The 12,595-nt window shown below is 44.3% G+C and overlaps 1 protein-coding gene across 1 annotated transcript in view; it reads right to left on the bottom strand.

Moving 5' to 3' along the window:
- LOC126293301 (uncharacterized) overlaps positions 1 to 12,595 on the bottom strand; it is a 270,221-nt gene that overhangs the window by 140,112 nt on the left and 117,514 nt on the right. The window lies entirely within an intron of this gene.

Raw genomic sequence — 12,595 nt, 5'->3', positions numbered from 1 at the left:
TAGATGTAGATGTTGAAGTTGACCAAAAATTTATTTTCAACGGAGTGTATCAAAGACTTCCTTCAAATGATCTAACGATTAAAGTGAGTTCAATGAACAATTTCAAGAAACGCGCAGCTACAATGCTGCATTTGCCACGCATCAGTTCTGCGACTAAAATTTCAGACGCTTTAAGATATACGATATCTGCCATCAAAGATCAGTTCCACTGACGCAAGTGGTCGAATTTTGGACCACAGGCTATACTAGCAGTAATTAAAGCGTCCTGGACTTGGTAGTCCGTTGGTTTCATTTTGACCTTGGAGGGGCCCCAGCAGCTGCCCGCGAGCAGTACGTTCCCCTGTTTTTAGGATATGACCCCATCACAAGTAAATCATCAACAGTAAAATAATAAAAGAACCTAATTTAATATACGAAGTTGTCGTGTATGCCATACAGACCCTTCCTCGGCCAGCCGAATTGGCCGTGCGGTTCTAGGCGCTACAGTCTGTAGCCGAGCGACTGCTACAGTCGCAGGTTCAAATCCTGCCTCGGGAATGGATGTGTGTGATGTCCTTAGGTTAGTTAGGTTTAATTAGTTCTAAGTTCTAGGCGACTGATGACCTCCAAAGTTAAGTCGCATAGTGCTCAGAGCCATTTGAACCATTTGAACCCTTCTTCGAATTTACCTTTGCTTTTGGTTTTCCTGCCGTCCATGAAAATATTCGTAAATACAGTCTGTTGAATATTATTTCAGTTTATTTGCTGCACAAGTAACGTGAAAATTGGAAATAGAGAACAGAAAACAGTTTCCACACAGGTACGCGACTCTACGACCCTGGGATTACCATTCTGCAGTCTTTCCGCTGCCGCCAACGCTACCTGGAAATTCCGATAACATAAACTGCCAATGTCTCACCAGAGCCGAGCAAAATTGCCAGTCCTCCGGAACGCTTGGCCATCTGGAGCTGTCGCATTTCCGGTCAAGCCTTGCATACACCACAAATCTGGGCGAAATCTGCGGTGACAAGCATGTGTAGTCCCCTTGTAAAGTGGATAGTAGTCTGGTTGACAATTCCTCTTACGACTTTAGAAATTTGGAATGAACCGTATCTACTGCTAATGTTTAAAATTTTTGCATTCATCTCGGTGCCCCAAAGCAGTCGTTTGTATGGCTTGGGCTCGAAACCGGCCCTGGACAAGTTGCTTACGCTCAAACGTAGAAAACACACAACACAACAACGAGCCCTCCTTTGTGGCGAAGGTGTTCTGGTTGACTGTCACCTCGTAGGATATATTCTAACTCACAAACACCGACGCACCGCCAAGGAATTATCGGAATGGGACGGATATTGGTATACGTGATGTACATGTATAACAATATTTGTTTACCGTTCATTTAAATATTTTATAATTTTTTTTTTTGCTTAAAAATTTTTCGCATATTGGTACCAAATTTTCTTTATATGTAAAGTAAAGTGTATTATATTGGAGGTTAAAGTTCTTTGTATTATATGAGTAATGTAAGTAAAATATTTTGTAAATTGTTTGTTAGGTTAAATAATTTTCTGATAACCTTCCGTATTTAAAAATATTGTGTGTATAAATTGTTCATGTTAACATAAATCTGACGATTTAAGAAACGGTCACGCTTAGCAACGATATAAGAAATGAGTGTTATGTAAGTGTGCTGGAAGTGGCTCTGGGGAGTGGAAAGGTGGCAACGGGGTATTAGCGCGCTACCTAGAGCAAGCGAGGGAAATCAGTCACACAGTCTGTAGTCAGCAGTGACTGAGGCAACACCCTTGTGAAGCAGAAGAAGCTTTGCCTGCAAAACTTGCACAAAAATGCCTCGGATGGAGACTGCAGACGGCTTACGGCATAGCTACGAGTTGTTGGGCCACTGTATGTGGATTTGACCAACGCCAGGAACAGAAAAGGAGCCCATACAGCAAGAGACTTGAAGGTCATAGTGTGGCAGTGTAGCCGCCGTAAGCCTACAGCCAGCGGATGAGATTATTATAGTAAATATACTTTTGTACAACGTGAACCATTAATTTAATCTGTGCTTATTAATCATTCGCCGCGCGGGATTAGCCGAGCGGTCTGAGGCGCTGCAGTCATGGACTTTGCGGCTGGTCCTGGCGGAGGTTCGAGTCCTGCGTTTGTCCTTAGGATAATTTAGGTTAAATAGTGTGTAAGCTCAGGGACTGATGACCATAAGATTACACACACTTTTTTCGTTCACCCTGTTATTTCATTCTAATCGTACACCTATATGGGGTTCGTTCCTGGTGTTTGATGAATCCCAGTATCCTATTTCAAAGACTTATGAAGTGCCAAGTTAATATAAACAGGCACCATTTAAATTGTTTTCTTAACGATTGCAAAGTGTTAAAGTAAAAGTCTGCTTACGTAAAATTCTATCAGAGAGTATCCAAGTTACTAGAATTTGGTAAATCAATTAGTTCAAAGAATAATAGCTTTTGAAAGTAAATTCCAGTAAGAAAGAGATTTTCTTGAAGTGAAATGATCAGTATAAAAATTGTGTGCTTTAGTATCTAAGTATTTTAGTATTTAAGTTCGTTTATCGTAGAAGCTTTTCTATGTGTCCCCCCTGGACAATTTTTTTTAAACTTCCATAAATTTATTTACTGGGCTTTTTCTCTTTTAAAAACGCCATTTATAATGGTGTAGTAGTCAAAAAGAAATTCCAGAGTCTGCACCAACATTGTTTACGTGGAGTAATATTTATTTGAAGAACCAGATTAAACAGCAGCAAGAAAGTTGGCAAAATTCATACTTCTGCTTTCCAGTACTACACTGTTTCATAGCCTGGACAGGCTGGCGACCATCAGTACATGTTTTCAGCCACTAAATGAACTTGGAACTGAGTTGCCCTAGCTCCAATATAATATTATTCGAACTCCGTTTTTATCTAACCGCTGCGTAAGATCTTAGGAAAATAGTTGAATAGTCTGATTTGCTTATCCGTTAGACACATCACACGGTCAGATCCTGTAAAAAGGATAAGTCTATTGATTAGTTTTTTGGTATTAAGAGAACTATCCTCATATAGTGTACTTTAGTTGGAAACTAGACTAAATTTTAGTAAGGGGGTTATACATGGCTTTTTCAGTGACAGGACTATTTGTTCTGTTGGGGTATAGTATACGTGGAAACATACAGAAAGGTTTTTCTGTTATTTATACTAAATTATTCTAAATTACTATTATAATTTATACTAAGTTACAATAATAGATGCCTCGGCGAATGAGGGCTGATTCCCCTTATTCCGCCTCAGTTACACTATGTCGGCGACTGCTGCGCAAACTAGTTCTCCACGTACGCGTACACCACCATTACTCTACCACGCAAACATAGGGGCTACACTCGTCTGGTGTGAGACGTTCGCTGGCGGCTAAACCGTGGACCGAACACAATCACCCTGGGTTCGGTGTGGGCGTGCGGAGGGGTGAAGTGGACTGCGGTAGTCGTCGTGGGGTTGTGGACCACAGCGGCTGCGGCGGGGACGGAGCCTCTCCGTCGATTCTAGGTCCCCAGTTAACGTACAATCCAATACAATAGGAGAGGTAGGGATATACATGTGCAGACAAACAAATGATAGAATTTCAGAAAAATTGGATGATTGATTCAAGAGAAAGAGCTTCACAAACTGGACAAGTCAAAAACGCGTTGATCCACCTCTGGCCCTTATGTATGCTTTGCGTTGATCGACATAGTAGTTGGACGTCCTCCTGAGGGATATCACCCCAAATTCTGTCCAACTGGCGCGTCAGATTGTCAAAAACCAGTCTGGTTGGAGCGCCCAGCTCGTAATGCTCCAAAGGTTCTGAATTGGGAGAGAGAACCAGCGACGTTGCTGTCCAACGTGGGGTTTGGCAGCACAAACACTAGCTGGGGCGTTGTCTTGCTGAAATGTGAGCCCAGGTCGGCTTGCCATGAAGGGCAACAAAACGGGGCGTAGAACATCGTCGACGTACTGCTCTGCTGTCAGGGATCGCGGATAACAACGAATGAAGTGCCACCGACAACCATCACACCTGGCTATTAGGCAGTATGGTGGGTGACCAGCAGGCTGGTATCCCAAAGCTGTCTGGAGTGTCACCAGCCTCGTCTCCGACCTGGAATCCCAGTGCCTAGAGTAGAATTGTCCCCAGCGATGAGTCCCGCTTCGAACTGAGCACCGATGACCAATGAAGACGTATCTGTAGGCGTACAAACAGTAGTGGGATAACAACCTGAGTGCGGCACGCCATACAGTGCGACAACGAGGAGTGATGGTCTGAGGTGCCACTTATATTCAAATCATCCGCGGCAACCTCACAGCACAGCGGGTACGTCGACGATATTCTACGCCTTGGTATGTTGCCCTTCACGGCAAGTCCCACGGGGCTAACATTCCAGCAAGATAATGGCCGCACGCACACGACAAGGGTTGCTACCGCTTATCCTCGTGCTTCCCAAACCGTACCTTGGCCAGCCCGGTCGACAGATGTCTCCCCAAATGAAAACTTTTGAGGACTACGGGCAGGATCCTCCAGGCATCTGGGGATTTTTGCAAAAACAGACATAATGTCTTACGGGATAACAGCAATCAGTGATTTTATAATGTTACTTAAAATCCGTCTTGATTGCAATTTTTTTTTATTCATATGACCGGTTTCGGTTCATTCAGAACCATCTTCAGATCTGATATTTCACTTACAGGAGTAACCCGTTCAATTCCAGCATCTTTCACATGGTACGGCACATGAACCCACAGCCAAACACTTAAATGTGAATTGCAGAGTAATCATGTAGATGTAGATGCGAAAAATGTGGTCCAGCTGAATCATTCATATTTCTTTACGTACTACATGAATGTGTAGTAAAAAATGTGGGTTCTTAATTTTAAAAAAAAGCTGTTGATATCGGTTTAACCTATGACAGCGCCATGTAGCGGACCAACCATAGCACCACCTGGTTTCGCCCTTCAAGCTAGACGAGTTACGTTTTTTGTAGTTTTTTCGTTTGACGCTTATTTCGTGAGATATTTGGCCCGGTCACTATCAATGGACTACTCTGTATGTACATCAAATCCATCACTTTCAGTCCAGTTTTGATAATTCGTTAGTGGTGTGTCGTTTTTGTCTTACGATGTGCGAGACGGTTCCCCGGGACTGCCGGCATGGCCACAGAGTGTATATTACACGGGACGAGCGCCCCTCTGGCTGTTGTGGCAGGTCAGCTCGTGTCCTCGGGTCTCGGGTCGTGGGCCCCGGTGGCAGGCGCCGCGGGAATCCGGCTCGGCTTTAAAAACGAGCAAAGCGGAACAGCGGGGGCCGGCTGTCGAGGCACGCGACGAGAGAGTGCGGTCGATGGCGCGCGAGATGCGTCCTCGCTCCGAGACGGAGGCGGAGGAGGCGGCTTCGCGACGCCGGGGCCAGCCGCCGCCTGACGCCGCCTCCCACGGCGCCGCTGCCGCCGCCGTCACAGTGGCGGATACGCTCCGCCCGTTCTCTCCGTGGCAGCTGCAGCGTTCCGCAGGGGTCTGTTTCTGGGCCACTTTCTTTATAGTCAATAGCCCTCTCGCTGGACCACGATTCACTACCTGATCAAAAGTATCTGGACTTTCTAACAACCCTACCACTACAAAAGTCAAAGTTTAATAATGACTGTGGTGTTGCTCACGCTGCTAAATTCTGCATTTTCGGGCAACAACTAAATTATTATGTAGCAGGTGTCATTAGAGCAGAGGTAACAAAGTTATTTCATGTAATAATGAATAAACTAGGCACTCATCTTTTCGTGTTTCCCACGCTGGTCTCGTTGTAAAATCATGGCCCAATCGTCGAAAATGTAGGTGGTGATGATTCCAAGTTCGGATGCAAAGAGGCCTAGTTTTTGTTTTCTGCGATATTCGAAAGTTTTGTAGATGTGCTTCACAAACCATTCTTGAAGATTGCACTTTTGCAGCACAATTGTGGTTTAAAAAAGTAATCAGCACTCCGAATTTAAGTTACACTTCTTTTTTATTACTTTTGCTGCAATATCACGTAACACACAAAACATCACTTCACAATACAAAACATACTCGAAAACATCGTCCTCACTGTTAAAGTTCACATTTTATAAACTGGCTACAATATGCGTCTTTCCAACATGACGTCCAAGAATTGACTTTCTCAAGGTCCGACTCTCTAACTCTAATAATCGCTTACGCGCCCAAAAATCAGAGTTACAAGTATGACAAATATCTTAGTGACGAAAGAAAGAATACACATAAGATTGCAATATAAACATATCGATGTATCAAAGTACCTCTACATTAATGAAATCAAATCTGAATGTTGTCTCAGAAACATGTTAACTGCTTTACAGAAACACAGTAGAATATTGCTGGTATCGAGAGGTTCAGGTCAGCTGCCGTGATGGTTACGTAATTCAAGTACCATTACAACTTCCAGCCGGCCGGTGTGGCCAAGCGGTTTTAGGCGCTACACTTTGGAACCGCGCGACTGCTACGGTCGCAGGTTCGAATCCTGCCTCGGGCATGGATGTGTGTGATGTCATTAGGTTAGTTAGGTTTAAGTAGTTCTAAGTTCTAGGGGACGGATGACCTAAGACGCTGAGTACCATAGTGCTCAGAGACATTTGAACCATTTGAATCTCCCTCTACGATTTTTACCCTCCACGCTGCCCTCCAATGCTAACTTGGTGATCCCTCGATGTGCATCCAAGAACACGCGCCTGCGTTCCCGCCAGAGAAGCCATACAGTGTGTTGGTGCAACTGCTTGAGCACCGTTTACTGTGACACGTGTGTTTCACTTGGTCCGAATTTGTTATCGTGTAGGTCTACACAGATGAACTGGAGCCCGCACAGGGGACAGTGCACAATGACCAGGGTCCGTCCAAAGCGCTGGGCCAGTTCATTCTTTGTTCAGAAGGGGAAGCCGATATCGCCCGCCTTCGGCTGGCTGTGAAGACAGAATCGAGGCGCACAGCCTGCAGTTTTCTAAACCGATTTTACAGGAAATATTCTGTAGAACATTAATTTTTGGTTTTTCTGTTTGCTTTATATGTCAGCTTCTTATTGAAAAGCCCATAATTTCGTTTATTATACCTGCACAGAGGTAAGGCTGCGATAAATCTGAGAAACTTTCCAATGAAAAATAGGATACTCTGTGATTTTGCATTTGATGCAAAAATTTGTTACTGCATATGAAATTTCGCAAATATATATCGAATTTTTCTTTAGAATTTGTTTCAGGTGAGGTCTGTCTGCGACCAATCTCGAGAAAACTAATCGTATGTAGCTCACTCATTCCCGATCGCGATATCCAAACATTCATCATATGTCATAAACAGTTTGAGATATTATAACGCGATTTTTGGCAGATGATAGCATGCAAAGAGCAGAGTATTTTGTCATGTGCTAACTGTACGTAACGCCGGCCGCTGTGGCCGAGCGGTTCTAGGCGCTACAGTCTGGAGCCGCGTGACCGGTACGGTCGCAGGTTCGAATCCTGCCTCGGGCATGGGTGTGTGTGATGCTTAGTTAGGTTTAAGTAGTTCTAAGTTCTAGGGAACTGATGACCTCAGAAGTTGAGTCCATAGTGCTCAGAGCCATTTGAACTGTACGTAACTTTCTTATGTGCTATTCCACTAGCTACAGACTTTTTCGATGAAAGAACGTAATTTTTAAGGGCCATCGATAACTGGTCAAAACAGAAATGTTATGGGTTTCGGACCAAAATATATGAAGGCATTACACGTTTTTTTTTATACTGAGGATGTGCTTTTTTCCATAAGTTACTGACCTTACTTTCCCTCAGTTCCTCACTTGATAAATTTAATAGACCACTGTTTCAGAATTCTCTCACAACTGCGTATGCACAACATATCAGTGATACGACACTGTGTAAATTCCTCTGTGTTATGGAAAAAGAAGCAGATTTTAACATGGTAGCAAGAGATATGTGCAGGTTTTACTCAAAATTGCCCATTCATGACGTTTCTCTAAAAGTTAGCAATCGTTAACAAGGCAGTCTAAAATAAACTGATGTTTCTGTTACATTTTCAGAGGAATTCATTTTGGATCCTAACCAAAGCAGAGATGAAAGTAAATCTTTTTGGATGGTTTCGACGCAAATTCGGTATTGTAAGGGCTTGTAATGGTACTTGAATTACGGCAGCTCACCTGAACCTCTCGATACCAGCAAAATTCTACTGTTTTTCTGTGAAATAGTTAACATATTTCTGTGATAACATTCAGATTTGATTTCATTAATGTAGAGGTAGTTCGATACGTCGATATGTATATATTGCAATGATACTATTCTTATGTGTATTCTTTCTTTTGTCAGTATGATCTTTGACTTGTAACTCTGATTTTTGGGCGCGTAAACGGTTATTAGAGTGTCAAGCTTTGGTCGTCATGTTAAAAAGACGCAAATTGTAGTCAGTTTATGAAATGTGAACTTTAACAGTGAGGAAGATATTTTCAAGTACGTTTTATATTGTGAAGTGATGTTTTGGAACGAGTTACGTATTATTGCACCAAAAGTAATAAAGAAATGTAACTTAAATTCGGAATGCTGATTACTTGTTTTACATCACAATTGTCCTAACTTGCAAACGTTTAATCTTCAAGAATGGTTTATGAAACACATCTACAAAACTTTTGAATATCGCAGAATAACACCTAGGCCTCTTTGAACCCGAGCTTGGAATCATCACTGCCTAGATTTTCGAAAATTGAGCCACGAGTTCACAACGAGACCAGCGTGGGAAACACGAGTGCAAGAAATGACTTTATTAACCGTGCTGTAATGACACCTGCCACGTAATATAACTTCATTGTTGCCCGAAAATGCAATATTTAGCAGCGTGAGCAACACTACATAATTAATTTTGTTGTGGTAGGATTGTTAGAGGTTCCACGTAATATTTACAAAAAATGTGAGCATACGCACTTCCCCTCCAGTGCTCAGCGTTTCCCCTACAGCACCTGCCTGCAACCCCCACCACTACCGCTCTTCCCACACATGTCGTGCTGGCTGCGCAATTTACTGGTCATGTTATTCTGAGCGCACACTACTGTTACCTCACTTCTCAATAAAATGGCTTTGTCCTTGAGGGTGCTGTATTTTCTGCTTCCAGCTATGTAAAAGGGACAAGGAGAGGACAGCAAAGAGTGGGATGGATCTATGGCAAGTTATGAGTAACGTATTCCAAAATTTCCTGGCAGATTATAACTGTGTGCTGGACCGAGACACGAACTCGGGACCTTTGCCTTTCGCGGGCAGGTGCTCTACCCGAGTTTGAGTCTGGGTCCAGCACACAGTTTTAATCTGCCAGGAAGTTTCATATCAGCGCACACTCAGCTGCAGAGTGAAAATCTCATTCTGGAATGTATTCCAACATGGATAGACAGAAGAAATGCTTTAGTCATGGGATCACAGAAAGGTGGAATCACCTAATCTAGAGGGAGGGGGAGAGAGAGAGAGAGAGAGAGAGAGAGAGAGAGAGAGAGAGAGAGAGAGAGAGAGAGAGAGAGAGGGAGGGAGGGAGGGAGGGAGGGAGGGAGGGATGGAGTCTCGCCAATCCAGTTCTGGGTAAAACCTCAAGCTTTCGGCGGTTGCCATTGTCAGTACCAAGTGACTGCCAAGGCAGGTGCTATGGCGACCTCGTATATGGACAACTTCTGATTGGTCATCAATACGTCGTGCTGCCACACAGATGTGTCCAAGTCTGCATCGGTGGTGCCGCAACTCCTGTAGGAGTCTAAAACAATGTGGCCACTTTCTCCGCACCTTCTCAGAGTCGAGAACAGGCTTTCCACACACCACTAAGGTGGCAGCCACTCACCACTCTCAACAGGCTTCCACTGTCGCTGTTTCTGTCTCTGCTGGGTTTTGTATTTTGTTAGAATGAAATGATAATTGGACACCCTAGCTGCAAACAGGCGTTGATATATTTCTTTGTGGACATGTTCAAAATGTGTGCCCTGACCGGGACTCGAACACGGGATCTCCTGCTTACATGGCAGACGCTCTATCCACCTGAGCCACCGAAGGCACAGGGGATAGTGCGCCTCCAGGGATTTATCCCTTGCACGCTCCCCGTGAGATCCACATTCCCAACATGTCCACACGACAAACATTCGTAGTACGCCTAATAGATGTTTGCCCATCATAATCAATACTCGTGGCAGATTAATCTACCAAGTCCCGTACGAGTTCGGGCATAACGTGTGCGTTCGCCCTCAAATGGCTTTGAGCACTATGGGACTTAACATCTGAGGTCATCAGTCACCTAGAATTTACAACTACTTAAACCTAATTAACCTAAGGACATCACACACATCCATGCCCGAGGCAGGATTCGATCATGCGATCGCAGCGGTCGCGCGGTTCCCGACTGTAGCGCCTAGAACCGCTCGGCCACTCCGGCCAGCGTTTGCCCTCGGTGGCTCAGATGGACAGAGCGTTTGCCATGTAAGCAGGAGACACCGGGTTCGAGTCCCGGTAGGGGCACACATTTTCAACATGTCCCCAATGAAATATATCAACGCCTGTTTGCAGCTAGGGTGTCCCTTTAATTATCATTTCATCCTAATAAAGCTGCATGGTCATCAACGGTAACTGTTCTTTCGGGAACAGATACTACCGTCACATATAGTATTTTGTAGCTCTAGGCCGTGGATCAAAGCCATGTTTACCTGTGTAGCGCTTCAGACATAATCAGATAGTAGTTCCTGTCTGCCAGCAGACATTAGGCATAGTGATGTGGAGGCACTCCAGTTAGATTTAGGTGGGCCCCGGCTAGCCATATGGCATTACCCTTTGGCGATCAGAAACCGAACCAGAGCATACCTAAGATCACACCTTTGTGTCAGAAACATTGCACCCGATTATGAGTCGAGGTGCGATTTTCTCTACATGCAAGCCACCTATCTTTCGAAAACCGGGCTCATTTGGTACGAGAACAATGTAAGGACGTCACGCAACCTGCTTCTTGACTGGTGCTTACTTCTACTGTCGGTTTCTTGAACTATTTAAAAAGAAACTTCAGCTATCGTAACAGCTGTTGTCGTGAATGGCTGAGCCACTATGAACGCAGTGACGTCATTCCGTGTATGTAGTCTTTTGGTCTCGCTGTAATTCTGATACAAATATGTGACATATGTTGAGTGAACACGAAAGTTTGGAAGCTCAGTAGGAGAAAATTGCCCAGTAACTCGGTGCACTCTTATTTTTGTGAGAATACTTATATTTTCTGTGATCATTATTTTTAAATACGTAATCTATCAAAGAACCAACGTAAATATGAAAAATAAATCTTGAAGTTTACCCCTTTTTAGCATGCCGTACTCTTGAAGATACACCAAATAGGTATGTGGCAGTAATGCTTATATTACAGCTTAAATAGGCGTTTTCCTAGACCCAGTATGTGTCTAAGTGGCCGGTCTCGAAAGTGTTAAGCGAGCCGCAGTCTAGTCTAGTATACCACACCACATGAGAAACATATGTTCAGAATTCACGACGTCCAGCAACAGATTTTCAAAATATAACACAATGATAGTTTTTTTAGAAGTGCGTATCGAAGGAAGTACTTGAGTACTCACAACATCCAGAAACTGATGGCCCGTTATGTCGATATAGATGGTTTTTGGGAGTTCTATATCGAAAGAAGCACTCGAGAATTCACGACATCAAGCAACTGATGGGCACAGTATGACCTTATCGATAGTTGTTGAGATGTGCAAATCGAAGAAGCAGTTAAGTATTCACGACATCTAGAAAGCGATGGCCACGATGTGCTCATATCGATAGTTTGAGAGAGGTGCATATATAAGGAACTTCTTGAGAATCCAGGACAGCCAGAAACAGATTCTCCCTTATGCCAATATCAAACGTTTCTAAAACTTGCATATACACTCCTGGATATTGAAATAAGAACACCGTGAATTCATTGCACAGGAAGGGGAAACTTTATTGACACATTCCTGGGGTCACATACATCACATGATCACACTGACACAACTACAGGCACATAGACACAGGCAACAGAGCATGCACAATGTCGGCACTAGTACAGTGTATATGCACCTTTCGCAGCAATGCAGGCTGCTATTCTCCCATGGAGACGACCGTAGAGATGCTGGATGTAGTCCTCTGGAACGGCTTGCCATGCCATTTCCACCTGGCGCCTCAGTTGGACCAGCGTTCGTGCTGGACGTGCAGACCGCGTGAGACGACGCTTCATCCAGTCCCAAACATGCTCAATGGGGGACAGATCCGGAGATCTTGCTGGCCAGGGTAGTTGACTTACACCTTCTAGAGCACGTTGGGTGGCACGGGATACATGCGGACTTGCATTGTCCTGTTGGAACAGCAAGTTCCCTTGCCGGTCTAGGAATGGTAGAACGATGGGTTCGATGACGGTTTGGATGTACCGTGCACTATTCAGTGTCCCCTCGACGATCACCAGAGGTGTACGGCCAGTGTAGGAGATCGCTCCCCACACCATGATGCCGGGTGTTGGACCTGGGAGCCTCGGTCGTATGCAGTCCTGATTGTGGCGGTTACCTGCACGGCGCCAAACACG

Source organism: Schistocerca gregaria, chromosome 10 (genome assembly GCF_023897955.1).
Source record: "Schistocerca gregaria isolate iqSchGreg1 chromosome 10, iqSchGreg1.2, whole genome shotgun sequence".
NCBI lineage: Eukaryota > Metazoa > Arthropoda > Insecta > Orthoptera > Acrididae > Schistocerca > Schistocerca gregaria.
The sequence above is the reverse complement of the archived record's forward strand: the minus strand, read 5'-3'. Positions and strand labels throughout refer to the sequence as shown.